Source organism: Macaca mulatta, chromosome 1 (assembly GCF_049350105.2).
Source record: "Macaca mulatta isolate MMU2019108-1 chromosome 1, T2T-MMU8v2.0, whole genome shotgun sequence".
NCBI lineage: Eukaryota > Metazoa > Chordata > Mammalia > Primates > Cercopithecidae > Macaca > Macaca mulatta.
The window spans coordinates 219,071,097-219,097,121 of NC_133406.1; the positions used below are offsets into that span (position 1 = coordinate 219,071,097).

Below are 26,025 nucleotides of genomic sequence, written 5' to 3' on the forward strand. Positions count from 1 at the left end.
GCCTCTACTCTATCATTTTTTTTTTTTTTTTTTTTTTTTTTTTTGAGACCGAGTCTCACTCTATCTCCCAGCCTGAAGTGCGGTGGTGCCATCTCGGCTCACTGCAACCTCTGCCTCCTGGATTCCAGCGATTCTCTTGCCTCAGCCTCCAGGGTAGCTGGGGTTATGGATTACAGGCATGCACTACCACACCTGACTAATTTTTGTATTTTTAGTAGAGTCGGGCTTTCACTATGTTGAATAGGCTGGTCTCGAACTTCTGACCTCAGGTAATCCACCCGCCTCAGCCTCCCAAAGTGCTGGGATTACAGGCATGAGCCACCACGCCCAGCAGCCTCTATCACTTTCATAGCTCTTCATCCTCTCCTGCCTTTTGCCTTCCTATGACCCTCAGGCCAGAGGAACAGAAACCCAGGAGTTTCCTGGGGACAGACCAGTCTCTTCCCTGTCCTGGGACTTGCAGGTTCTCCTCCCCAGTGGCCTCAGTCACATAGGTCGCCAGGTTCCCTGAGTGCTGACACCTTCCCGTTAAAACCGCCACCCTCTTTAGAGCCAAGCCTCCCACTGGGCTCTTGCCAGGCCTTATCTCATATAATACTCACAGCAATCTTTTGAAGTTGGCATTATATCTCCATTTTGCAGAATGGGAAACTGAGGCATCAAGAGGGGGAGTTGGGGGCCAGACTTGCACTGGTAATCCCAGCACTTTGGAAGACCTAGGCGGGCAGATTGCTTGAGGCTAGGAGTTCGAGAGCAGCGTGGACAACATGGTAAAACCCCATCTCCACTAAAAATACAAAAATTAGCTTGGCCTGGTGGCTCATGCCTGTAGTCTCAGCTTCTTGGGAGCCTAAGGCAGGAGAATCGCTTGAACCTGGGAGGTGGAGGCTGCAGTGAGCCAAGACTGTGCCACTGCACTCCAGCCCGGGTGACAGAAAGATACTCTGTCTCAAAAAAAAAAAAACTAGGGAGAATGGCTGGCCCTTCATCCACCCAGTACACGCCACACCTGGGAATGGAGCCCAGGTTGTCAGACTCCCAAGTCGTCATTGTTTTCCCCAGTGGGTCCAGCCTGTTGTGTCCAGAGAGGGGAATTCTGGGAGGGCTGTGTGGAGAAGGTGGGTCCAGGCTGGCCTTGGCAAAGGGTTATAGGAGGCTGCATGTCTGCCACCTGGGCTTTGCCAGTTCCTGCTTCGCAGACTCGGGTGCCTTTTTGCCCTTTGACTTCCATTTCAACCCAGTGATAATGTTCCTCAGAGAGATGGATGTGGCCTTCCCTTTGACTGAGACCCCTGGGAACCCTGATTCTTCTCAGTTAGGTCCCAAGCTCCCTGTGGGGCCTGCAGGTTTTGCCCTGTTGGGAGTTCAGTGAGTTTTCCTGAGCGGGGCCTGGTCGGAGCCAGCCCTGTGTCTCCCTCATACTGGGGGCTTGAGTGAAATACAAGGCAGAGAAAGAAGCACATGACTCAGCTGCCAGGTGAAATCTACATCCAAGTCCCGCCTTATATTGTTTCAACAGCCCTGTGCAGTGGAAGCTTCAAGAATCCTTCCATCCATCCCTCTGTCCACTCATTTGTTCACATATTCAGCTAGCGCTGCCTGAGGACCTGCTGTGTGCCTACAATTGCGCTTATTGTTTTATCTGCATTATCAGTCCCCCTGTACAGCTGGCGTTATGCCTCCATTTCCCAGATGAGAAGTAGCTCAGAGAGCAGGGAATAGTCAGGTGCAGGGGAAGGTGGAAGCTGCCTTCAGCATCCCCAGACCTCCTGGAAGAAGTTGGAGGCACGGTCCCTAGTCTCTGGATGCCTTGGATTTTGTTGGAGAGGCAGGACTCATAAGCTGTAAGTGCCCAACACAACTCAAAGTCCAGACAATAGCAGAGTGTCAGGGGAAGGAAAAGACTGATTGGGCATGAGTGATCTGGATGGACTTTCTAGAGGAAATGGGGCTTAAAGAGCAAGTCTGATTTGGCTGGTAGAGGAGGAAAGCATTGTGGCAAGGGTCCAGTTGTCCCCATTGTCCCTGGACTCACATTGTCCGCATTGTTGTTGCATGTGCAAGAGCAGGAAGACACTCGCCTGCTGCCAGAGTTGTTAAAGTTGGGAAAGAATAAGAGGAAGTCCCCAAGATAGCTGAGGTGACATTCATTGCTGGTGAGACCAGGGAGGCAAGAGGTTAAGGCCTGGGCATCCACTTGGTCACCAGCCAGCTACCATCCCTCCTCCCTGGGCCTCAGTTTTCCTACTCATAAAATGGGCTCCTTTCTTGCTTGTTGGCCACCTTCCAAGTCAGAAGAAAGGGACCCTGAGTTCTTGGAGAGAACTGCTCACTACCCCCAAGAGTTGGTGGCATTCCATTTTCTGGAGCCTGGGGTGGTAGACACCTCAAGGAGCCCACCACATTACCAATCCCATATCTTCCTTCATTGATGCCATTGATTCCTTCCCCTGACGCTCTGCTATTGTCTGGACTTTGAGTTGTGTTGGACACATACAGCTTACAAATCCTGCCTCTCCGACAAGATCCAAGGCATCCAGAGAGTAGTAGGGACCATGCCTCCAATTTCTTCCAGTAGATCTAGTAACGCTGCAGGCAGCTTCCACCTTCCTCTGTGCCTGGCTGTTCCCTGCTCTCTGAGCTACTTCTCCTCTGGGAGACGGAGGCATAACCCCAGCTCCCAAGTGCCAGGCTCTGGGCTAGGGAAGATCTGGGAGATCTCTCGAGTCTTTGTGACTTGGTCTCAGCACCCATTGGTGAGTCTGTTTCCCTTGCAATGAGCCTGTGGGAGGAGAGGACCTGGGGGCCAGCTCCCCTGGGTGAGGGCAGGGGGAGGGCCCACAGCAGCAGAGAGAAGAGCAGGCCAATTTTATTATGAGTCTCAGATGAGCTCATGGATGTGCAAAATAGTGAGGGCTATTTATGTTGAGTCTGGTTATTTTATTTTATTTTTTTGAGACATAGTCTTGCTTTGTCACCCAGGCTGAAGTGCAATGGCATGATCTCTGCTCACTGCAACCTCCACCTCCCAGGTTCAAGCAATTCTCCTGCCTCAGCCTCCCGAGTAGCTGGGATTACAGGTGCCCACCATTAGGCCCGGCTAATGTTTGTGTTTTTAGTAGAGATGGGGTTTCACCATGTTAGTCAGGCTGGTCTCGAACTTCTGACCTCAGGTGATCCGCCTGCCTCAGCCTCCCAAAGTGCTGGGATTACAGGTGTGAGCCACTGTGCCCGGCTGTGTCTGGTTATTTTCATTTAGGAGAAATGGAAGCTGCCCACAGAGCCCAGGTTTGGGGTTCCCTGGCATTGAGTGGATTAAATGAGGGATGCAGTCTTGGGGTGCCTGCTTTTCACTTTCCTCCCTTTTTTTTCTCTCCCTAACTCCTGGGGTGGGGGTGGGGGCGGGATGGGGGAAACAGGTCAGTTCAAGCCTGGACTCGACTTGAGGACATGGGAGGAAATGGGAGGAAAGGGTTAATTAAGTCAGTCTGGCTTCCCACCTCCCTGGTAGGGGTCGAGGAGGGGGGACGGGGATGGCTGGGGCAGGAATGTGTGATAAGATCAAAGCTTTCAGTCGGCTTGGGCCCCACCTCTGGTTTCACCTGAGCAATTGAAGGGAATTCTCTAGCTGGGAGGACTGTGGCCTCCTAGGCAGGGGGGTTTTAGGCGGGGCCACCTTCCTCCAAGAGGCCCCACCTCACGTTGGCTTCAGGTGCTTCCTCCTTCCCCCTACACCTCCCGCTCATCTCCCAGAAGAACCACCTTGTGCCCTGACAGGTACTAGAAGCCCCGGGGGCCACCTTTACTTGGTACTTCAAAGGGGGGGGATGCGCCCTCTCTAGCAACAGGCCTCTCTCCTGCCCTCTCCACTGCCCTCTCATAGTTTGGGTTTCTTTTTTTGTTTTTTTGAGACGGAGTCTCGCTCTGTTGCCCAGGCTGGAGTTCAGTGGCCGGATCTCAGCTCACAGCAAGCTCTGCCTCCCGGGTTCATGCCTTTCTCCTGCCTCAGCCTCCTGAGTAGCTGGGACTACAGGCGCCCGCCACCGCGCCCAGCTAGTTTTTTGTATTTTTTAGTAGAGACGGGGTTTCACCATCGTCAGGGGTCAGGGGTCTCGATCTCCTGACCTCGTGATCCACCCATCTCGGACTCCCAAAGTGCTGGGATTACAGGCTTGAGCCACCGTGCCCGGCCCATAGTTTGGGTTTCTAAGCCCAGGACACTTGGTTTTAGAAAGACCAGGAGGACCCTGGCTATGGAGCTGAAAGGCTTCAGACAGCCCAGAAAAGAGCCCAGAGCCTCCTTGCTGTGGCTGTTAGCTCCCGTCCATCAATTCTGCACCGTTTCATTCTGCAGGTTGTACTTTGGGACAGTGTCGTGGGCAGGAGGCATGGTCCTGAGACCTGTCCTAGCTTCATCACTTATTGCTGTGTGACCCTGGGCTGGTGGGTTCGCCTCTTTGAGCCTCCTCTGTCAGGTAGGAATGGCAATTCCTACATTGCAGGGTTTTGGTGAAGATTAGAGATCATATAAATAGCCTATAGGCAGTTGATAAATAACAGGAGCTATTATTTTGTGATTTTATTTTTCCTCCTTCGAGAGGGCCCCTGGTACTTGGTCCTAGATAAACCTCTGTGTCTCGGTTCTATTGTGTGTCCCCCTGCAACCCCACCTGCCACCTCACCTCTGCTATGGGAAGGCCCTAAGTCCCAGAGTCCATCCTCTCCTCCAACACTGTTTTCTTACGGGATCTTCATAATGTTGGGAGGGGAGCAAGATGGGAAGGGGTGTGAGTGCAGGGGGCCGAAGGCTCTGTCAATGCCCTCAGGGACCTTCCCTTGGGATAGCAGGTTGAGCCTTCCTGGACAGCCGGTGGTCCAAGCTTTCCCTCTTCACTGCCAGAGGCCTCACCAGGCCAGCTGGGCTACAGAAGTGGCCCCAGGAGGCACTCAGTGGGGAGGAGCGGATGCTGGGGGTGCCGCAGCCCAGGCTTCTGCCTGCTTTCCGCGCTGGCTCTGCCCTGGTTAATGATTACTCTGGGTGAGTGGGAGAGCAGAGGAGGGGGCCCTCCCAGCCCCCTTAACCACTGGTTGCACCCGAGGTATGTCAGTAGTCCAGTGTTCCCTGCTTTAATGTGGCAGCCTGCTCTGGGGTGCATGGGGAAGGGAAGCAGGGGCTTGGAGTCACATATTGACAGGCTGCTTGTGCACCTGGGGTCCTGGGAACAGTCTTAGGGCCCACAGGATCTAGGTGCAATGTGAACTCTGGTATAATAACAGGCCCTGTGGTTTGGTGGCAGCTGTATGAACAGACCCTGCAATAATACACGAGGCAAGCAAGCCCCTTCTAGCTCAGAAAATCCTGCACTCCTCCTCTCCCAGGCTCAGACCCTGCACAGGAGTCCTGGTGTGATGATTAGCCTCTTTGGGGCAGCTGGGCTTGGCTTCCAACCCCCAACTCTGCCAGTTCTGGGCTGTATGACCTTGGGCAAGTCACTTTACCTTTCTAAGGGGCTGCTTCTTTATCTGAAAGAAGAGAATGCTAATCCCTACTTTGCAATGGCAGCAAGCCACTGGGAGGGAGGTATTTAGTTCACAATTAATACCTGGGGAATGGCAGCAATTGTTATATCACCATCATAGTTTTTGTTATTAGTAGAAAGGGAAATTGAATCTTCGTCCTGGGTAACCAGGGCGACAGTGGCCGTTGGGGATGAGCTGGAAGATTTGCGGGGGGGTGGTGGGGGGGGCGCGTGAGGAGGCATAGGCAGATCGCAGACACATGTTTGAAGAGGGCATGTAGGAAAGGGCTGGAAGGATGAAGAGAACAGGGGCTTAGCAGAGATTTCAGGCACGCTGGGCCCACCTTAGACCTCTCAGCCTGGATTCCTCCTTGGGCTGGGTCCTGTGGCTGGCGAAGGCCAAGAGTGGGGGAGGAGGGAGAACTGTTTTATTTTGATAACATTAGGGCATTTTCCCCTCCTGGAGGCTGCTATTTTGAGAGTCCCAGAGCGCAGGGGCTATGGTTAAATTAGGTAATGTTGCTCCAACAGGAATGTGTGAAGCAGTCGGGCTGAGGCTGCAGAGAGGACGGTCAGTTCACTCCATATAAAATTAAACTGCAGCATGGAAAAGAGCAGCTTGGGCCACTTTATAAGGCGATGTCGGGGGAACCACTGGAAGCAGCTGCTAGTGGAGTGAAAGTGATGGCCCAAGGCCTCTTTTTAGAGAGCCTGGGCCTCTGCCCGGAGGCCTGACCGACCCAGCAAGGATCCGGTGACTGGCATGAGGGGCAGGGCCGGGGTGTCTTCAGCTCCACGCCTGTGGCTGCTACTCGAGGCGGGTGGGGTTTAGGGTGGCGTGATGCATGAGAAGGATGGCTTGGCAGACTTGGCCTTGAATCCTGCCTCTGCCTCTTTCTAGCCTTCTGTGCTTGGGCAAAACCCCTCAACGTCACTGGACCTCAGTATTAGCAGCAGTGGAAAAACAGTTCAGCCACCTGTGATCCCAGCACTTTGGGAGGCCAAGGCCAGCGGATCACTTGAGGCCGGGAGTTTGAGACCAGCCTGGCCAACATGGTGAAACCTCATCTCTGCTAAAAATATGAAAATTAGCTGGGTGTGGTGGTGCACGCCTGTAATCCCAGCTACTTGGGAGGCTGAGGCAGGAGAATCGCTTGAACCCGGGAGGCGGAGGTTACAATGAGCCAAGATTGTGCCACTGCACTCCAGCCTGAGCAACAGAGCAAGACTCTGTCTCAGGAAAGAAAAAACAGTTCCAATCCCTTAGGAGAGTTTCTTTTTTTTTTTTAACCTCCGCCTTCCAGGCTCACACCATTCCCTTAGGAGAGTTTCTTATAGATCAAATCACAAGAAACAAAGGCATAGCTCACTTTTATGGAGGGCCTACTGCGTGGCAGTCATCCCTTTATGTCCTTATAGCTCCAAGGGTGGTCTAGACACTAGCAGCCCGGGCCTCAACTGGGAGCTTGTCAGAAATGCAGAGTTTCTGGCCCCCCTTGGACCTACTGACTCAGAATCTGCATGCCGACCAGATCTCCAAGTGACTCATGTGCTTGTCAAAGTTGGAGAAGGGCTGCTTTCCGTCTGCTGTCTCATTTCATCCTGAAAACCGCCCCTGGAGAGATGACCGCCATAGAAACTCCGTCAATGATCATACTCTTCCCAGATTCTTCCCCTCTTCCCTTTTTTTGGTCCAGGTGGGGGTTCAGCGAAGAATAGGGTGTCAAAACCCCTGACAGGACTGGAGAAAGTTGAGAGTATTACCTGCTTTTGAAACTTTTTTTTTTCTTTTTGAGACAGGGTCTTGCTCTGTCCCCCAGGCTGAAGTGCAATGGTGCAATCTTGGGTCATTGCAACCTCTGCCTCCCGGGTTCAAGCAATTCTCCTACCTCAGCCTCCCAGGTAGCTAGGATTACAGGTGCCCGCCACCACGCCCAGCTAATTTTTGTATTTTTAGTAGAGACAGGGTTTCACCATGTTGGCCAGGCTGGTCTCAAACTCCTGACCTCAAGTGATCCGCCAGCCTTGGCCGCTCAAAGTGTTGGGATTACAGGCGTGAGTCACCGCCCCCAGCCCCTTTGAGAGTTAATCACACTTTCTCCTCTCCTTTCACCTGCAGGCTCGGCACAGCCGGACAAAGGTCATTTCCCCAAAGTCGTTCCATGCTGCCTGTCTTTGGGGAAAGATGGGGGCTGGAAAGAGGTTCTCTACTGACATGGCCTGTGGGACAGGGAGCAGCCATTGCTCTATAGATCAGAGGAGAGGGGAGGAGCCCAGTGGGGAGGGGAGTCAGAGAGGGGCAGCCCTGGGCTTAGTTAGGGTCCCCCCCACCTATCACTGGTACATCTGGGACTGATACAGTCTAGCAGCAAATATTTGGAGAACGCTGACTACGTGCTCAGCCCTGGGGAAGTCTCCTCAATTTCCCCTAATTCTGTAGACCTTTATTATTCAGGAAAAAACTCCACAACTGTTAATACAGTTTATTTAGTAGCTAGCATGTGCCACACACTATACTGAGCACTTGAGTTGCATTAGCTCTTTGATCTATTTAATTTCACCATCACTTCCCTCCTGTATAAAATGAGGATAGTAATAATAATACGGATCTTGTGGGGTTGTTATGAAGATAACTCAATGTTTGTCAAGTACCCAGCACACAGTGTTAAATAAATATAGTAAGTACAAATAATCTTCCAATAAGGTAGGTACTGTTATTGTCCCACCCCTCCTTCCCCCCCCCCCCCCCCGCAGAGTCTCACTTTGTTGCCCAGACTGGAGTGCAGTGGCACCATCTTGGCTCACTGCAACCTCCTCCTCCCAAGTTCAAGTGATTCTCCTGCCTCAGCCTCCCAAGAAGCTGGGACTACAGGTGTGCACCACCACACCCTGCTAACTTTTGTATTTTTAGTAGAGACAGGGTTTTATTATGTTGGCCAGGCTGGTCTCGAACTCCTGACTTCAGGTGATCTGCGTGCCTCGGCCTCCCAAAGTGCTGGGATTACAGACGTGAGCCACCGCGCCCGGCCTATTGTCCCTATTTTACAGAGGTACAAATTGAAGTTCAGTGCAGAGAAGGGTCTGGACTCCTCTCCTGGGATCACAGGAGACTCAGGAAGAGCCATAAGAAATTGAGTCCCCAAACTGATAAGCCAATATTATCATTCAGTTCAACATAGTATTTGTTTGTTATCCCCTAGCTGCTGGACATTAGGAAGTATCTAAAGGTTTTATATATATGTATATATTTATGTTTAAAAGATAAAAAAAAAACTTAGTGTCTGTCCCCAAGGAGCTTTGGTTCCAACAGGAGAGAAGAGACGTGAACTCAAGTGATTATGATTAAGACTGAATCTCTAGTGTTCCGAGGTACAAATTAAATCTACATACTTGTAGGGAGAAGGATGTCTTTATAGGGGTTCCAAAAAATCTTTAGAGTGGCGGTGGTGATTGAGTGGGCCTTGAAGGATGGATAGATTAGCTCGAGGGGCGTGGGAACAACATTCCAAGAAGAGGGAACTGCATGACTAAAGGCCTAGAGGCAAGCAGATGTGCGCTGTGTTACCCTGAGTGGGTGTCGCCCAGTTCTTAGGAGCCTCAGGGGGCTGGTAGGGTCAGGGTAGCCAGGTGGAGAAGGCCAAGCCCAGCTTCTTTGCCATTGAAGATTCCTAGTGTTCTTAAAGACATGGCTTCTCGACCAGCTGGGATTATTCCATCCCCATTCTGCCCTGTCTTATTTATTTATTTATTTATTTATTTATTTATTTATTTATTTATTTTTGAGACAGGGTCTTGCTCTGTCACCCAGGCTGGAATGCAGTGGCACAATCATGGCCCACTGCAGCCTTGACCTTCTGGGCTCAAGTGGTCCTCGCATCTCAGCCTCCCGAGTAGCTGGGACCACAGGCACACACCACCACACTTCGTTGATTTTTGTGTTTTTCATAGAGATGGGGTCTTGCCGTGCTGCTGAGGCTGGTCCCAAGCTTCTTGGGCTCAAGCAATCCACCTGTCTCAGCCTCCCGAAGTGCTAGGATTACAGGCATGTGCCACCGCGCCCAGCCATTCTGCCCTTTCTTAGTGTCAAAAAATCAAAGACCTTTGTAAACAGGCGGTCAGAACTTCTGGTCAGCGTGTGATAACTGGTGTAGCTGACAGAATTCAGGCCAAAAGCAGACAGACTTAATGTCTTGATTAACGAGGCAGCCTTATCACCACACATGTTCGATTTCCGTTAGCTGTTTCCAGCGTTGACAATAACCATGGGTGGGGAGCCCTGTGGCAGGGCCAGGCCTGGTTCTGATTTTGCCTCTGCGGCCTACAGCTATGCAGCCTTGGCAAACCTCAGTTTCCTCCTTTGTAAAATGGAGATAGCTCCACCTCCAGGCTTGACCTAGGATCAATTATGGCATAATCTGCACTGTCTGATATGGTAACTGCTAGTCACACATGACTATTTCATGCAAAATTTAAAATTAAATAAAGTTTTAAATAAAAATTCAGTTTCTCTCTTTTTTTTTTTTTTTTTTGAGACAGAGTCTCGCACTTTCGCCTGGGCTGGAGTGCAATGGCGTGATCTCGGCTCATTGCAACCTCTGCCTCCTGGGTTCTCGCAATTCTCCTGCCTCAGCCTCTGGAGTAGCGGGGATTACAGACACACACCACCACACCAGCAAATTTTTTGTATTATTTATTTATTATTATTATTATTTTTTCTAAGATGGAGTCTTGCTCTGTCGCCCAGGCCGGAGTGCAGTGGCACAATCTCAGCTCACTGCAAGTTCCGCCTCCCAGCTTCATGTCATTCTCCTGCCTCCGCCTCCCAAGTAGCTGGGACTACAGGCACGCAACACCATGCTCTACTAATTTTATTTTTGTGTTACTAGTAGAGACGGGGTTTCACCGTGTTAGCCAAGATGGTCTCGATCTCCTGAACTTGTGATCCACCCGCCTCGGCCTCCCAAGTGCTGGGATTACAGACGTGAGCCACCACACCCGGCCAAATTTTTTGTATTTTTAGTAGAGACGGGGTTTCACTATGTTGGCCAGACTGGTCTCCAACTCCTGACCTCATGATCTGCCTGCCTCGGCCTTCCAAAGTGCTGGATTACAGGCGTGAGTCACCATGCCAGGCCTTTTTTTTTTTTTCTTTTCTTTTTTGAGATGTAGCCTTGCTCTGTCACCCAGGCTGGCGTGCAGTGGTGTGATCTCAGCTCACTGCAACCTCTGCCTCCTGGGTTCAAGCAATTCTCCTGCCTCAGCCTCCCTAGTAGCTGAGATTACAGGCGCCTGCCACCATGCCCAGCTAATTTTATTTTTAGTAGAGATGTGGTTTTACCATGTTGGCCAGGCTGATCTTGAACTCCTGACCTCAGGTGATCTGCCCACCTCGGCCTCCCAAAGTGCTGGGATTATAGGTGTGAGCCACCATGCCCAGCAAAAAATTCAGTTTCTTGGTGGCACTAGCTGTATTTGAAGTGCTCAGTAGCTATCTTACTGGATGAGTGCAGGCATGCAACATTTCCATTGCACCAGAAAGTTCTGTCGGAAGTGCTGTTTATGTTAATTGCTGGGTATTGCTGGAAGGAGTTGCTGTGGTCATTATCGCTGGTCCCCTGTCCCATATTGAACCGTTCCGGCTCTCATTGGTTCTTCTTGCTGCTCCTCTCTCTGTTGGGCCCTTCCTGCTTTCTTCTCGGCAGCCTCTCACTCTCCCTTTGCCTGACCCCAACCATAATGTTAAAAACTCCGTGACTTGCCTTCATCCACCTCCTCTGCCCCTGTCATTTTCCCATGTGCTCCCTGCAGCCTGTCTGCGTATCTGCCCTTTCAGCTGCTGGCATCTGGAATCTCCATGTCCAGGCTCTGAAATTCCCACTACCCATTCCCAGTGGGAGAGGGGGAGGAGGCCTCCCCTGGCAGTCCCTAGTACCCAGCTCCCAGCAGAGGTGCCGGCTGCCTGGGCCCCTCAGGGGGTCGGAGATGATGGTTTGTTGTGACGGGGGCAGTGGGCAGCCTGCCCGCTCTAACGCGCCCGTATCAGGGCGCCAAGCGTGCTGTTTGCACTTGGCTGGGCCCCGGGATCTGGCCGGGTGCCCGTGAGGGCTGGCCCGCTTTGGCACCCTTGGTAACAAAAGCCAATCATGGACCCTCCACCTGGTCAGGAACACAAGGAGCCGGTCCTGGGCTGGGCCCTGGGGTGAGGGGCATGTCTGACACCCAGAACCAGAGTGCAGGACGGAGGCTGTGGCTGTGGCTGGGCTCTGGGTGCTGAGTGGGACAAGGCCCAGGCAGGCATAGGCAGGATGTGAGCTCTTGGGGGTCAGGCAGGTCGTTGCTCTGGGTGGTTCAGGGGGACAGGGTCTGCACCTGACATTCACACTTGCCTGGGGAGGAACTTTGGCCTGAGATGCCAGAGAAGCTCAAGGTCACCTCCCAGCACCATACTTTCTCCTCCCCTTCCTTTTGGGCACATCATCTGCGAAGTGGATGAAATAGACAAGTCTAGCCCATGAGTGACAAGGACATTGAGGCCCTACAAGGAGATGCAGCTGGTCTGAGATCACATGACCAGTCCCTGGAAGAATCAGAGCTTGGACTCAGACACCTGCGCTTTTCTCCCTTTCTGCCACTCCCCATGGGAGCTCTGAGGAGAGTCGGATCTGGACACCTGGCTGTGGAGGGTCGGATCCTGGCCCTGCCAGATTCTCCTCTGGGGGATAGAGACAATTACACCTAGCTCTCAGGGCAGTCATGGGGGTTAGATAACCAGCCTCCTGGCTGTTTCCAAAACATTCTGAGGATCCTCCTGCCTCTGGGGTCTTTATAGGCACTGCTCCTGGTGCCTGGGTGCTCTTCCTCTAAGCATGTACCTGACTTACTCTGTCAGCGTCACCCTCCGTACCCAGGGAAATAGCAACTCTCAACGGGCCACTCCCTGTCCCCTTACCCTGCTGTGCTTTCTTTTCAGCGCTCTCACCATTTGACATGTATATTTGGGGTATTAATTTATGGTCCATCTGTCTCCTACTAGAAGGTCAGCCCCATCAAGGGCAGAGAATATTGTGTGGCTCATAGTACCTGCTCCTATAACGATTACTGTTTTTTTCCCCTTCTCTTTCTAATACTTCCCAATACCTAATAGCCACTGTTTACTGGGCCCTCTCTACCCATCAGGGCCAAATGACTCACAGCTTAGCGCCACGAATTTCACAGGTTCCTGTCACAGGCTGCTGTCACTTATGTATTAGAGATGAGGGTGGAAGGTGCTGCAGTGCCTTGCCCAGAGCCACCCAGCTGGCAAGCGGCAGAGCCAGGCCTCCAGACGGGTTAGTCCCACCCAGAGCTCACACTGTGCTGCCTCCTGTGTTGGGTTAACAAGATCAGAGCCTTCATCCAAACTAGGGACTCGGAATCCACGTATGATGGGATTGGATGGATCAGATTTGGGGGTAACTCTCAATCTTTTGGGGGTTTCCCCTTCTAGCCTTCTCCTTCTTCCCCGTGACCAACACACATTTCCTAGGATGGCTCCTTCCCTGGGATTAGTCAGTTAGTTACAGCCAGGCTCACTGCCCCAGAATGACAGGTACCCTTTGGCTGGGGGGACCCGGCAGCTAACCTGAGGCTTGGGGGTGGGGCAGGGAGCAGAGAGTGGGTCCAGGTTCCTGGCCATCCCTAGGCTGTCTGAGGGCAGGTGGACAGGATGTTCCCTGGGGCAGCAGACATTCCTGGTCGGAGGTGGCAGGCAGTGGGGAGATTTACCATTTCCGGTAACCCGAGTCCCTGTGATGTCGCGTTCTCCTGCCAAGGACACGCATCCCTCGCTTGCCAGCCCTTCCTGCCATTTCCTAGACTGGGCCTGTCTGACTGGGGCTTGAAGACAGGCTGGAGGGACCAGCTCTGGGTGCCAGAGGTTAAGACTGAGGGCTCTGGCCCTGATTAGCACCCCCACAAAGTCCTAGCCCCTTGCCACCCTCCCAGAGGCCTCATCTGTGTAGCCGCTTATCCCGGCCTTTGAGAATCCTTGCCCCAAGGAGAGGAGGAGGTGGCTTCGTGAAAGGTAAATGACCCTGTGTTAGGAACCAAGAGGCTGGGTCCTGGATCTGCCTCTGCCATCAAGTTGCTGGGAGGCTCCTTTCTCTTCTCACAGCTGCCCTAAAGCACCGTTCTTAACACTCTGCATACATAATCCAGCTTTTTTTTTTTTTTTTTGAGATGAGCCTCACTCTTTCGCCCAGGCCGGAGTGCAGTGGCGCAATCACAGATCACTGCAACCTCCGCCTCCCGGGTTCAAGTGATTCTCCTGCCTCAGCTCCCCGAGTAACTGAGATTATAGGCGCGTGCCACCATGCTCTGCTACTTTTTATGTTTTTAGTGGAGATGAGATTTTCACCATGTTGGCTGGGCTGGTATCAAACTCCTGATCTTACGTGATCCACCCGCTTCGGCCTCCCAAAGTGCTGGAGTTACAGACGCAAGCCACTGCACCCAGCCGTAATTATTAATCCAGCATTATGGGGGTATGGGAGGCACAAAAATGAGGCTCAAAGTGATAAAGTCTCCCAGCAGCCAGAAGTGTCAGAGACGGGATTGAACCCAGGCCCTCCAAGTCTGGTTGGTTCCCCATAACATGCTCACTTCCCTTCTCTGGGACTTGGTTTCCCCATCTGATAAACGAGGGTGTTGGGCTAGGTGATCCCTCCCAGCTCGGACAGTGCAGGATCCAGGAATGCCTTGGAACCTTTTGCAGGCAGGTCTCTCCTGTGTCTCATTCTCCCCAGGGGTCTTTGGAGAGCTCGCTCGCTTGGTGTGTGAGCTCTTGGGTGGATAGTCCTGGGAGAAAAGGAAGAAGTGGTACTTACACCTCATAAGTGCCCGACATTAGCACTTTGGTTGTCCTGTGGAATTCTTACAGCAGCCTTGTAAAGGGGTCATGTTTATTCCCATTTTACAGATGAAGAAACAGAGGCTCAGAGAGGTCAAGTGATTTGCCCAGGGCCACACAGCTAGGAAGTTGCCAGGCTAAAGTGTCCAGTCAACAGTTAACAGTGGTATGGGGTGGCATGTGCCCAACACACATCTCCTAGGATGGCTTTGATTTATTAATAAAATATGATAAATATAGTAGTCATCCCAAAAAACTATCAACGTGTCTCGGAGATTTGAATACCTCTGCATCCAAACTACATCTCCCAGGCTGCCTCTGACACTCAGAAGTAGCCCAGAAATCCTTTTGTTCAGTGGTTTCTTGATTTCTGCTTTGGAAAGTATGGTCAGTTGTAATTATGGGTATGTGAGAGTTCAGAGGAGAGAGAGCTGCGTGGGCTGGATGGAGCGGGCTGGAAACGCTTGGCACCGAACTGGGAGTGGAGCTGGGCTGGCCAGCAGCTGAGGGGGCTGAGATGGGCTGGGGTGGGCCAAGTTCACAGCCTCCAGGGACATTTCCTGAAGGGCCTGTAATGGGGCTGTGCACCAGGGAAACTGCAAGCCTCTTCAGGACCCCCTCCCTCCCGGCCCTGCACCTCCCCACGGGGGCCCTGGAGCAGGCCAGCCTCCAGTTAAGGCATGTTCAGCCCCAGACCTTTGCTCCGGCCTCTCCACCCAGGCTTCCCAGGGAACTGGGTAAAGGGCTGCACGATGGGACAGCGGGGCCAGGCACCCTGAGGCTTTAGCAGTTGACAGCATGAGGACTGAGATGACCCCAGCCAGCCCGCCCGCCCCCTCCACACCCCCACTCCCTGCCTGCTCTGGGGCCCTTGGCCCCGAGGCCTCAGCAGCTGTCAGCAGGGAAGGGTGACAGAGGAGGGCCAGAGGTGACTTCCCAGCCTGCCCCTTCTCCCCCTGCTTGGGCCAGGCCCAGAGCTCTCCCCAGCTGTTGTCAGCAGCTGCAGAGCTTTGTTCCCGAGCCAGCTCTGGGTAGCCCCCTCCTCCCAGCACATCTTCCCACCATCCCTCACAGCTGCTGCCCCTGGGGAGGGGCTGGGGCTAATGTGGGAGACAGAGTCACATCCTTTGGTTCCTTTGATCCTACCAACGACCTGAAAAATAGGAATTCATGCCCTTGTTTTTATGGAAGAGAAAACTGATTCAGAGAGGCCAAGCAACTTGCTTGAAGTCACACAGCTTAGTGGCTGACTTCAGGCTCCTGGCTCCCCACCCAGTGCTCTCTGACCGCCTTTCTTCAAAGTGCATTTGCTCAGGATGCCGGGGGCTTCAGGGCTCCTGGGCTTGACTCCCAGCTTGGCCATTTAGGACCTCAGGCGAGCTGCTTAACCAGCCAGTTAGGACCTCAGGCGAGCTGCTTAACCACCTGGGCTGGAACTCCCATTTTCTTGCTTGTGAAATAAGATAATGGTACCGACCTCTTGGAATTGTTGAGCAAATTAAATGAGATAATTAACGTCAAGTACTTAGCATAAGGCTTGATGTGTTCTTTGTGCTCAAGCTGAGAGCTGGCAATGTTACCATCGAGGGTATTAGCCACCTGTGTGCCTGGCATTCTGGGTGGTTCTACGGAGGCTACAGACACATTCCACAAATATTTGTATCAGTCAGTAAATATCGATTTGGCACCTACTGTGTGCCAGGTGCTAGAAAAAGGGCGGTGACAAAACAGACCAATTCCCGTTCCTGCTTATATTCTGCTTCACAAGGTGGCTGGAGAGACACTACTCATCCTAACCATGGAAGCCTCTGGAGGGCTTTCACACACTGGGATTCACATCCACATTTTGCAGATGAGAAAACTGGGACCAGAGAAGATCGATGGCGGAGCTGGGCCAGGACCCAGCTTTATCTGAGGGTCTCAGGCAGTGCTGCTGAGCATGGGAGGCAGCCCTGTGGGCGTCCTGGAAGAGGCATTTTACGCTGAATCTTACAGGGCCTCAGGGCCTGGGAGGAGAGGTGGGGAACAGTACAGGACGCAGCCACCACAGTCTGGGCAGGAACAATTTCAGGAAGGTTTTAAGGAGGGCAAGGCCTTTTGTTCCCCAGGGAGGAGGCCCAGCCAGAGCTTTAAATACCCTGGGCAGCCCAGAATAGCCCCCATTGTGTTGTTCTGCAGCTGGGGGACCCAGGGAGGAACCAGCATCGCCGTGGAGGATCCTGAGGGGGCTGATGCTGGCAGATTCTGGAGGTGGGGCGGGGAGGTCTTCAGGCACTTCCCTATATGGTGCGGTGGCATTTCTGTGGAAGGCTTTTCCAGTCGGGCTCAGGCAGGAAGGCCTGCTTTGTGGGAAGGGTGGAGCAGCAGCTCAAGTTCTGCGTGAGCAACGTGCAGCTGAGGGGGGAGCCTGGTGGGTGGGGGACTCCCAGGGACAGCTCCATGGCCGACTGAAGGTGCCTCTTTGTGCACCAGAGGTATGTGTGCATTGGCCCACTGGGTCCTCCTGTAGGTGGGCCTAGCCCAGGCCCTTGCCAGGGCCTCCTGGCACTGTCTCCTGCTCTAGCTATTTTGGGCACTGGCTGTGTTCGGGCTTGGAGAGTGATGGGTAATCTTGCCCAGACCAAGGCTGCTGGGGTGAGGTTGCTGGGGTACTGCCTGGACTGCCATCCCAGCTCCCTGAATCTTTGATCACTGTAGCCTCTGCCCCTGGCTTCAGCTTCAAAGGGTCATGGTCAGCAGACTCTGAGGGGATGCCAACCCCACTGATGAGGCAGAGAAGGGTGCCAGACAAGCCTGTCCCCTGGGGCATTCCCTGCTCTCAGTATCAGAAATAGTTGTGCTTTTTCTAAGCAACTGGTTTGTTTTTACATTATGAGACATGGAATCTAGGGACCGGTCAGGTTTCCTTCTTCCCATTGGCTGCTGGCAAGCTCAGGGCCACATGAGTTGTCCCTTTCCTAGATCTCTGGGATTCAGCATGTGCTGTCTGTCTGCTTGCCTCACTCCAAGCTCCATCTGCCTGCCCTGCCTGAGTTTTTCTTACATATCTTTAGTTAATAAAATGTAATCCCCTCCTTTAGCCCTGTTCCCTTTGCGGGTGGGACACAGCCGAGAATTTTAGAATCCTAATGTTGTACAGTGTCAGTGCTCTAAAATATAAAAGCCAGTGGAAGCTAAATAACTAAATAACAATAAAACTAAAGATATTTACGTATCTTTAGTTAATATTATCTTGACTGTTAAGTGCACATCTTTGTAACCTCTCTGCAGCCTTTTTGGAACAGGGCAAGAGGGGAGGTATAAATGAGTAATGAGGAGGGCTAAAGGAGGGGATCACTCTGTCGCCCAGGCTGGAGTGCAGTGGCGCCATCTTGGCTCGCTGCAACCTCCACCTCCCGGGTTCAAGCGATTCTCCTGCCTCAGCCTCCCAAGTAGCTGGGATTACAGGCATGTGCCACCATGCCTGGCTAATTTTTGTATTTTTTAGTAGAGTCGGGGTTTCACCATGTTGGCCAGGTTGGTCTCGAACTCCTGACCTCAGGTGATCCACTAGCCTCAGCCTTCCAAAGTGCTGGGATTACAGGCATGAGCCACTGCACCCAGCCTGTCCTGACTTTGTAATCCCCTCCTTTAGCCCTGTTCCCTTTGCGGGTGGGACACAGCCTAGAATTTTAGAATCCTAATGTTTTAGAGTGTCAGTGCTCTAAAATATCAAAGCCAGCGGAAGCTTGGGGATCATTTAAGTTGATGGCTTTCAAACTCACTAAGCAGTGAAACCCTTATTTTAATCATAATAACAGTAATAATCACAGCAAACACAGAACATTCACCATGTGCTGTGTTATTTGTAGCATTTTACATTTGTATTTAATCCTCACAATAGCCCTATGAGATAGATACTATTACTATGAATGATCGTGCCCATTTTACAGACGAGGAAATGGAGGCACAGAGAGGAGAAATGACTTGCTCATGACCTCACAGCTAATCAAGGGCTGAACCAGATATTTATGTAGAAGGTGAGAATATAAAAAGGAAAGGGGTGGATTTGTGGCCAGGCACAGTGGCTCATGCCTGTAATCCCAGCACTTTAGGAGGCTGAGGCAGGAGGATCTCTTGAGACCAGGAATTCGAGACCAGCCTTGGCAACATAGCGAGACCCCATCTCTAAAAAAATAAATTAGCCAGATATGGTGATGTACCACTATACTCCCAGCTACTTGGAAGGCTGAGGCAGGAGGATATCTTGAGCCTAGGAGGCTCTAAGGAGGCCCACTGCCCTCTAGCCTGGGCGACAGAGCAGAACCCTGTTTAAAAAAAAAAATTGGTTGTGTTTTGATGAAAGTGAGTGTTTGGTAAAGGGCCCAAACTCTAACGGTGCCCCGCTTCCACCTCACCCCTGTCCAGAGTGGCCCTGAGGCTGCTGAGGATGAGCTGGAGAGCCTCGACCTAGGGTTGCTTCGTCATCAGACAGAGGGGAGTCTGAGGCCCAGAGAAGGGAAGGGACTCGCCCAAGAGAACAGAGCTGGCTGGGAGCCCTGTTCTCAGTCCCTGCCCTGAAGAGCACCAGCACCCCCTCGCCTGCATGGTCCCCAGCCCTGGGAGTGAACCCCTGCCCCGGTCTCTGCACTCGGCCCGGAATGAAGCTCTATTTCTCTTTGGGGCACAGGTACCTCCAGACTTTCTGGAGGGTCCCTGCAGACCAGGAATGACTGGGTGCTGGGCGACCTTCTCTTTCACCTCCGACAGGACTCACCCCCTGAGAGAGCAGGCTGATGGCCAGGGAGGGAAGGCTCAGGCTGTGTTTGGATTTCTCAGGTGACAGATGTCAATCACCCTGAGAAGAGAGAACATACCCCTCCTACCACCAGCTAGCCTGCCGCCAGCCCGCTTTTCCTTCCATGGGGACTCGCGGCTTTTCTTATCTTCTTGAAGAGCCTCCCTTACAAAGCCCCTGGGTACTGGGGAGCATATCTTACATCTAAAATCTTACTTAAGGCTAGCTTCAGGGAAAAATGGGATGGTTGGCATGGTGTTCCCAAAGTGTGTTCTGTGGAACCCTAGCCTAGTGAACTTTGCATAAATAAAGGGTTCCAAGTTAAGCAACTTTGGGAAACGCTAAATAGTTGCACGTGAGGTCCCCCCCAGCCCCCCGGCCCCATCATGTTGCCTCAGCCATTTAGGACTTAGGGAGGCAGCTCAGCTTTGTGTAACCAGCCTTTCCCAGATGTGTTTGTCTTCCCCGCGCGTATTCCCATCCCAGAGTTTCTGTGTCTGGGAAAGGACGTTATCATGAATAAAGCAGACACGGGGCGCTTCAGGACGAGGACCCCTTGCTCTGATTTCTAGCTCTGCTGTCCACAGGCCTATCTCAGCCATGGGCTTGGCCCTGTCTGCCCTTTCCTCTCCTTCCATACCGCAGATGAGGAAAGCCTGGCCTGGGGGCAGGGGGAGCCGACCTCCTTGGCCACAGCTGCCGGGCCGCCGTTCCAGCCTGTTTTTTCCTGTTGCCGATGCCCACGGGAGCAAGCGCTGAGTGGAGTCACTGAGGCCTGGCTGTCTGGCTGTGTTGCGCAAGGCCCTGGAGCCAGAGCTCTGGCCCCTACTTGCCTCCGAGGCCCCCCACCCACCCCTCCGGGATGCTCCTCAGTGACCATGGGCAGCCTCTTGTTGCCCTGGAGACGGGCTTCCCAGCAGGAAAGTCCCAGGCATCATCAGTGGGACCGGGTGGTATGGAGTTCCTTCCGGGTGTGGAGCCAGGGGTCTTAGGTTCTAATCCTGTGACTATGGGCAAGTCAGCTCTCTGAGCCGCAGCCTCCTCGCTTATAAACCCCGTTAATTAATCAACTACTTAATTGTTTTCAGAGACAGGGTCTCACTCTGTTGTCCAGACTGGAGTATAGTCGTGCAGTCATAGCTCACTGCAGCCTCAAACTCCCGGCTTAATCAGTCCTCCTGCCTCAGCCTCCTAAGTAGCTGGGACTACAGGTGTGCACCACCGCAACAGGCTGATTTTTTTGTTTGTTTGTTTTGTTTTTTGTTTTTTGAGACGGAGTCTCGCTCTGTCGCCCAGGCTGGAGTGCAGTGGCGCGATCTCGGCTCACTGCAAGCTCCGCCTCCTGGGTTTACGCCATTCTCCTGCCTCAGCCTCCTGAGTAGCAGGGACTACAGGCGCCCGCCACCGCGCCCGGCTAATTTTTTGTATTTTTAGTAGAGACGGGGTTTCACCGTGGTCTCGATCTCCTGACCTTGTGATCCGCCCGCCTCGGCCTCCCAAATGATTTTTAATTTTTTTGTAGAGACAGGGTCTCACTATGTTGTCCAGGCTGGTCTCGAACACCTGGCCTCAAGTAAGCCTCCTGCCTCAGTCTTCATTAATTAATTCAACAGTTTTTTGTTTTTTTTTTAAGATGGATTTTCGCTTTTGTTGCCCAGGCTGGAGTGCAATGGCATGATCTTGGCTGACTGCAACCTCCGCCTCCTGGGTTCAAGTGATTCTCCTGCCTCAGCCTCCCAAGTAGCTGGGATTACAGGCACCTGCCACCACACCAGGCTAAGTTATGTATTTTTAATAGAGAGGGGGTTTCACCATGTTGGCCAGGCTGGTCTCGAACTCCTGACCTCTGGTGATCCACCCGCCTTGGCCTCCCAAAGTGCTGACATTATAGGCGTGAGCCACCTACCGTGCCCAGCTGAAAGGTGACATTTGAGCAAAAACTAGAAGAAGGGGAGCGAGTGATGGAATATGTGGGGACAGTGTCCCAGGCAGGGGGCTTTGTGTGTTTGAGGACTATTGAGGGGATGCATGTGGCTATTTTAGAAGGCAGGGAGTTGGGTGAGCACAGTAGCAAAAGAAATTGGAGTGGGGCGCGTGTGTGTGTTTGTGTGTGTGTGTGTGTGTATGTTTATGTGGGGGTGTGTGTAGACAGATTACATAGAACCTGGTTGGCCATGATAAGGGCTTTTCCTCTCACCCTTTGGTGAGTCAGGAGTCATGGGAAGTCCTAACCTGACAGGTTCAGGAAATGGCCATGGTTGTTAGTGGTGTCTCATGGCAACATAACTTTGTGGAACGTTCCGCCCATCCTTCCATAGTCCTGGCACTGTGCAAGGGGCATTCATGAAATCTGTGGGCAGTGACCCAGGAGGGTATGGGCAGGCCCAACCAGGTTGGTGTGCCTTTGAAGCCCCACAGACATGCCAGGGCAGCAGGGCAGCTGGGAGCTGGAGAACCTGAGAACCAAGCCAGGCTTTTTGCAGGAGGCTGGCACGTGAACGCTGCAGGTGCTGCCGGCAGCCGAGGTGCCTGGCGGATAGTGTTCAACCCCCAGGGACCTTCTTGCTGGGCAGCCCAGGCAGAAGCTGTTCCCGCTTGGGCCACCCCCACTGCCTTGGCCACACCTGGCACTTGGGTGAGGCAAGGGCATTTCCCAGTGGCTTCCTGGTTCCCTGTAAGTTGGCAGGCAGCTCATTCAGCCACCAGGGGAGACTCAATCTTGGGTTGTCTGTGGCGGACGGAGGAGAGTGCAGGGACTCTGGGGGGACAGGGGAGACTTGGCCTCTGTGACTAGCACCGGGTCAGCAGCACAACTGAAGGATGGCGCTTTTAAATGGAAAAGCCCACCCGTGCCACCCTCTGACTCCTCTGCCACTCACACACGTGTCCCGCTGCACCAGGCTTCTTTCCGCCCCGCAAACGTGCCCTGCCCTCTCTGGCCCTGGCCTCAGCGTGTGCCCTCCCCTTCACCTGGTCCACACTTCTCCACTTTACTTAGGCGAAGTAATCTCTCAGGCCCCAGCTGAGTTAGCATTTCTTCTAGAAATCTTCCCCAGCCTCCCAGCCACCTCCCTAAGTGAGGGGACCCTCCCCTGGTCTCTGCCAGCCCCTATCCTTCCCTTTCAGCACTCTCCTCGCATGGTGTTGCCAGCATGTGGTTCTGTGGCCTGTGTCCCCCAGGAACATGGAGTTCTGTGTCTGTCCATTTCACGTTTTGTCCCCCGGGCCCAGCACATAATAGGTACCCAGTAAGTCAAGGTTGAAGTGACTTGAATTGAACCGAATGGGACAGATCTGATCGATTCTACCTTTTTTTACTGATGAGGAAGCTGAAGCCCCCCATCTAGAATGTGGCCAGGGTGGCCTGGACTTGGGGGTGTCCGACAGCACAGCCTGCTCTGCCCCACTGGCTGGAGGTCAAGTGTTCTCGCCAGTCCCCCGCCTGGTCAGTGCCAGACCAGGTTGGGTACCCACCCCTAGCGATGTCATAGGAGCCTCCAAGGCAGAGACCCCATGGGGCCTGCCTGGAGAATGGCCGGGCAGATTCAGAGCTTGGGACTATGCCTCTCAAAGAGGTCACTGCCTCACACTTGCCTGTCCCAGTAGTCCCAGCAAGGAGGCAAAGCAGGGACCTTTTTTTGCTTCCATTTTATTTATTTTTATTTTATTTTATTTTATTTAGTTATTTTTTGAGATGGAGTTTCGCTCTTGTTGCCCAGGCTAGAGTGCAGTGGTACGATCTCGGCTCACTGCAATCTCTGCCTCCTGGGTTCAAGCGATTCTCCTGCCTCAGCCTCCAGAGTAGCTGGGATTGTAGATATGTGCCACCATGCCCAGATAATTTTTGTAATTCAGTAGAGATGGGGTTTCACCGTGTTGGCCAGGCTAGTCTCGAACTCCTGGCCTCAGGTGATCCGACTGCCTCTGCCTCCCAAAGTTCTAGGACTACAGGTATGAGCCACCATGCCCGGCCTTTTGCTCCCATTTCATATTGAAGAGAACTAAGTCTGGGAGGGATTGTTATGCAAAGACAGGGGGTGTCTTAGAATGGATTTCAGGGCTCCTGTGACCTAGTCCCCTCCTTCCCTTTGGATGAAGTGTTATGGCCTCTGTTGTGTTAATGGGAACTGAGGACTAGAGGTAATTCTGGCGCTTTCAAGCTGTGTAATCTCGGGCAGGTCTCCTTCTGAAGTTCACTTTCTTCTGTCAGGTGGGTTAATTTCCACCTCAGGACTGTTGGGCAGGTTCATTTATCTGGTTTGTCCGTGAGTCCGCAGATTTATTAGTACCTACTGTGTGTTTTCTGTTGTGGGGTTGCAGCAATGCTCAAAACAGATCAAAGTCACTGCCTTCTGCGTGTTGTTCGCATGGACTGAGATGGTAGGTGTGGATGCCCAGTGCATACAGTAGGGACTCACTAAAGTTAGCTAAAAGGTAAAGGAGGCAGGGGCTTGTCCAAGGCAACATGGTGAGTGTGGGGCTGAGCTGGGACTAGAAACTCCAGACCCCCGCTTCCCGCCCTCTGGGCCTCCGCTGAAGGCCCTGACCTGCCCCAGCACTCCGAAAAGCCCTGGATGGAATGCAGCTTTTCCAGGTTGCAGGCCTTGATATGAGCTTACAGAGGGCAGGGGTCAGAGGTCAGAAGCAGGGCGCTGCTGGGAGCTGTGCCTCTGAGCTAGCCAAATACAGAAGCATGAACCCAGCAGAGGGGAGTCCTGGTTTCAGACTCCATTCCCATTGCCTCTGCTGTGTGACCTGGGTCAGGCAACGGTACCTCTCTGAGCCTGGTTTCCTTATCTAACAAATAAGGATGCCTCCAGTGTCTCCCTTGTGAGGTTGTGGTGGATCTGAGTGACGTAAGCCTTGTGAAGACCTTAGCTCAGCCCCTGGCACAAAGAAGCCCTGGATGCATGTTGGACCCTCTCCTTGTTTGGGGGGCTCCATATTCCTCCTGGCTGACTGGCTGGCAAAGTTCCTGCCACCTTGGGGGCCTCCGTGTAAGAAGCTGGCAGGCCTCCCGAGTGGCACGGGCAGCACAGGCATGCCAGAGGAGGCTGTGGCCACCTCCCTTCCGGCCCGGCGCCCCTCTCAGACTGCCAGGGGATTAAAGGCCTTTTGGCCTTTGTGTCAGGTTCTCCCGCCCCTGGCAGTTTGTACAACAAAGTGCTGCCCCAACAGATTCCTTCCCCTGTGCTGTCTGTCGCCTGTGGACAGGGCACTGGGTGGCCTGGGGGTGGGGCAGGGCACCTTGATCCTGTATCTGGGGCCTGGGTTGCAGCTGAATAGGGGAAGCACTTGTTTTGGGGTTACCTAGGAGCCTGTATCCTGGCAGAGGGGGACGGGGACCTTGTCTGGTTTCAGATCCCTCCCCAGAGATTTGGGGACCATGGGTCACATTGTCTGCTGGTTCCTCGGCAGGAAGCAGGGGAAGGGGCACGGAGGTAGAGCCCGTGGTGACCGTGGCAGGGAGGCAGGTGGGCAGGCAGTAGCTCTTTTGTCTCCCCGCCCCCGCACCGTCTCTGGATTTTGATGGGGTGAGCTCACTCTATCACCACATGCCTGGAGCCTGGCCCTGGGCAGCTGCAGCCGCCCTGGGGACCATGCAGTGCTCAGACCTTCCTGCCTAGCTGTGGGGGCAGTGGGGGCTCAGTCCCAGGCCTGGGCTACAAGCAGGGTGGGGTGGGCTGGCTGCCGAAGGCATGTGAGGAATGTCACTGGAGAAGCCCAAAGCCCTGGGTTGGTCCCAGAGTCAGCCTCTGAGCAGGCAGACAACTTTGAGCCATGGGACCCAATTCTATTGCCCACCCCTTGCTAGGGTCCCGCCCGCTCAGCCAGGCTCCTCCCTTCATCCCAGATCTGGAGGTGACCCCAGGCCTGAGCCCACACCTCACACTCCCCATGCATCACCCCTCAACTACACCTACCCCTCACCCCTACCCTGCACCCCCTGCGTAGTGCAAACCCTAATGCTTATTAAGCAGTTACTGTATAAGTAATTCTAGTACTTATTAAGCACTTATTGTATAAGTAAACACCTCACTAAATGCCTTACCTGCTAGATCCCATTTACCGAGACAATCCTCTCTGAGCCTCAGTTTCTTCATCCAGAAAATGGAAATAATAATAACACAAGCTCACAGTTCCTTGACCGAAAGCCTCAGAGTCAGATGTGTTTTGGAATTCAGAATTTTTCAAGTTTGAGGAAGGTGACATAGAGCATGTACCCAGCCAGGATGTGACATCCCCACTGGAGTCTGGGGGTCACATCCCATGATCAAACAACAGTAATAATGCTGCAGTGAAACACAGGACTCTTGCTGCTGAGTGGAGTGTACACACTCTGAATAGCTTCATGTCAGTTCAGGTCAGGGCTTGGCACCAAGTGAGCTTGCTATAAACTTTTTTTTGAGAGTCTTGCTCTGTCGCCCAGGCTGGAGTGCAGTGGTGTGATCTCGGTTCACTGCAACCTCTGCCTCCCGGGTTCAAGCAATTCTCCTACCTCAGCCTCCTGAGTAGTTGGGACTATAGGCATGCACCACCACGCCGGGCTAATTTTTGTATTTTTAGTAGAGACGGGGTTTCGCCATGTTGGCCAGGCTGGTCTCGAACTCCTGGCCTCAAGTAATCTGTACCAGCTCTCCGTATCTGTACCTCCCCCACCTTCTCTCCGCTCTGTGCCCCACTCTTGTGGTTTTCTCCTCAGTGCTGAGTCCTTTCCTAGCCAGCCTTGTCTGCCTCTTTATCCTCACCCAGGCCAGGAGAGGAGGATCCAGCCTGCATTCATTGTCCCCAAGGACACAACTTGGACCTGGAGTTCCATGTGACCCTCGTTCTCACTAGGA

The 26,025-nt window shown here is 53.0% G+C and overlaps 1 protein-coding gene and 1 long non-coding RNA gene across 3 annotated transcripts in view; one reads left to right on the forward strand and one right to left on the reverse strand.

Annotated features, from left to right (window-relative positions):
- HSPG2 (heparan sulfate proteoglycan 2) overlaps positions 1–26,025 on the forward strand; it is a 117,192-nt gene that overhangs the window by 10,865 nt on the left and 80,302 nt on the right. The window lies entirely within an intron of this gene.
- LOC144335443 (uncharacterized) lies at positions 1,015–10,649 on the reverse strand. Its single transcript, XR_013406297.1, has 4 exons — positions 10,611–10,649; positions 6,698–6,781; positions 2,634–2,969; positions 1,015–1,667 (listed from the first exon to the last, which is right to left on the reverse strand). It is a non-coding gene; the product is annotated as an uncharacterized LOC144335443 (long non-coding RNA).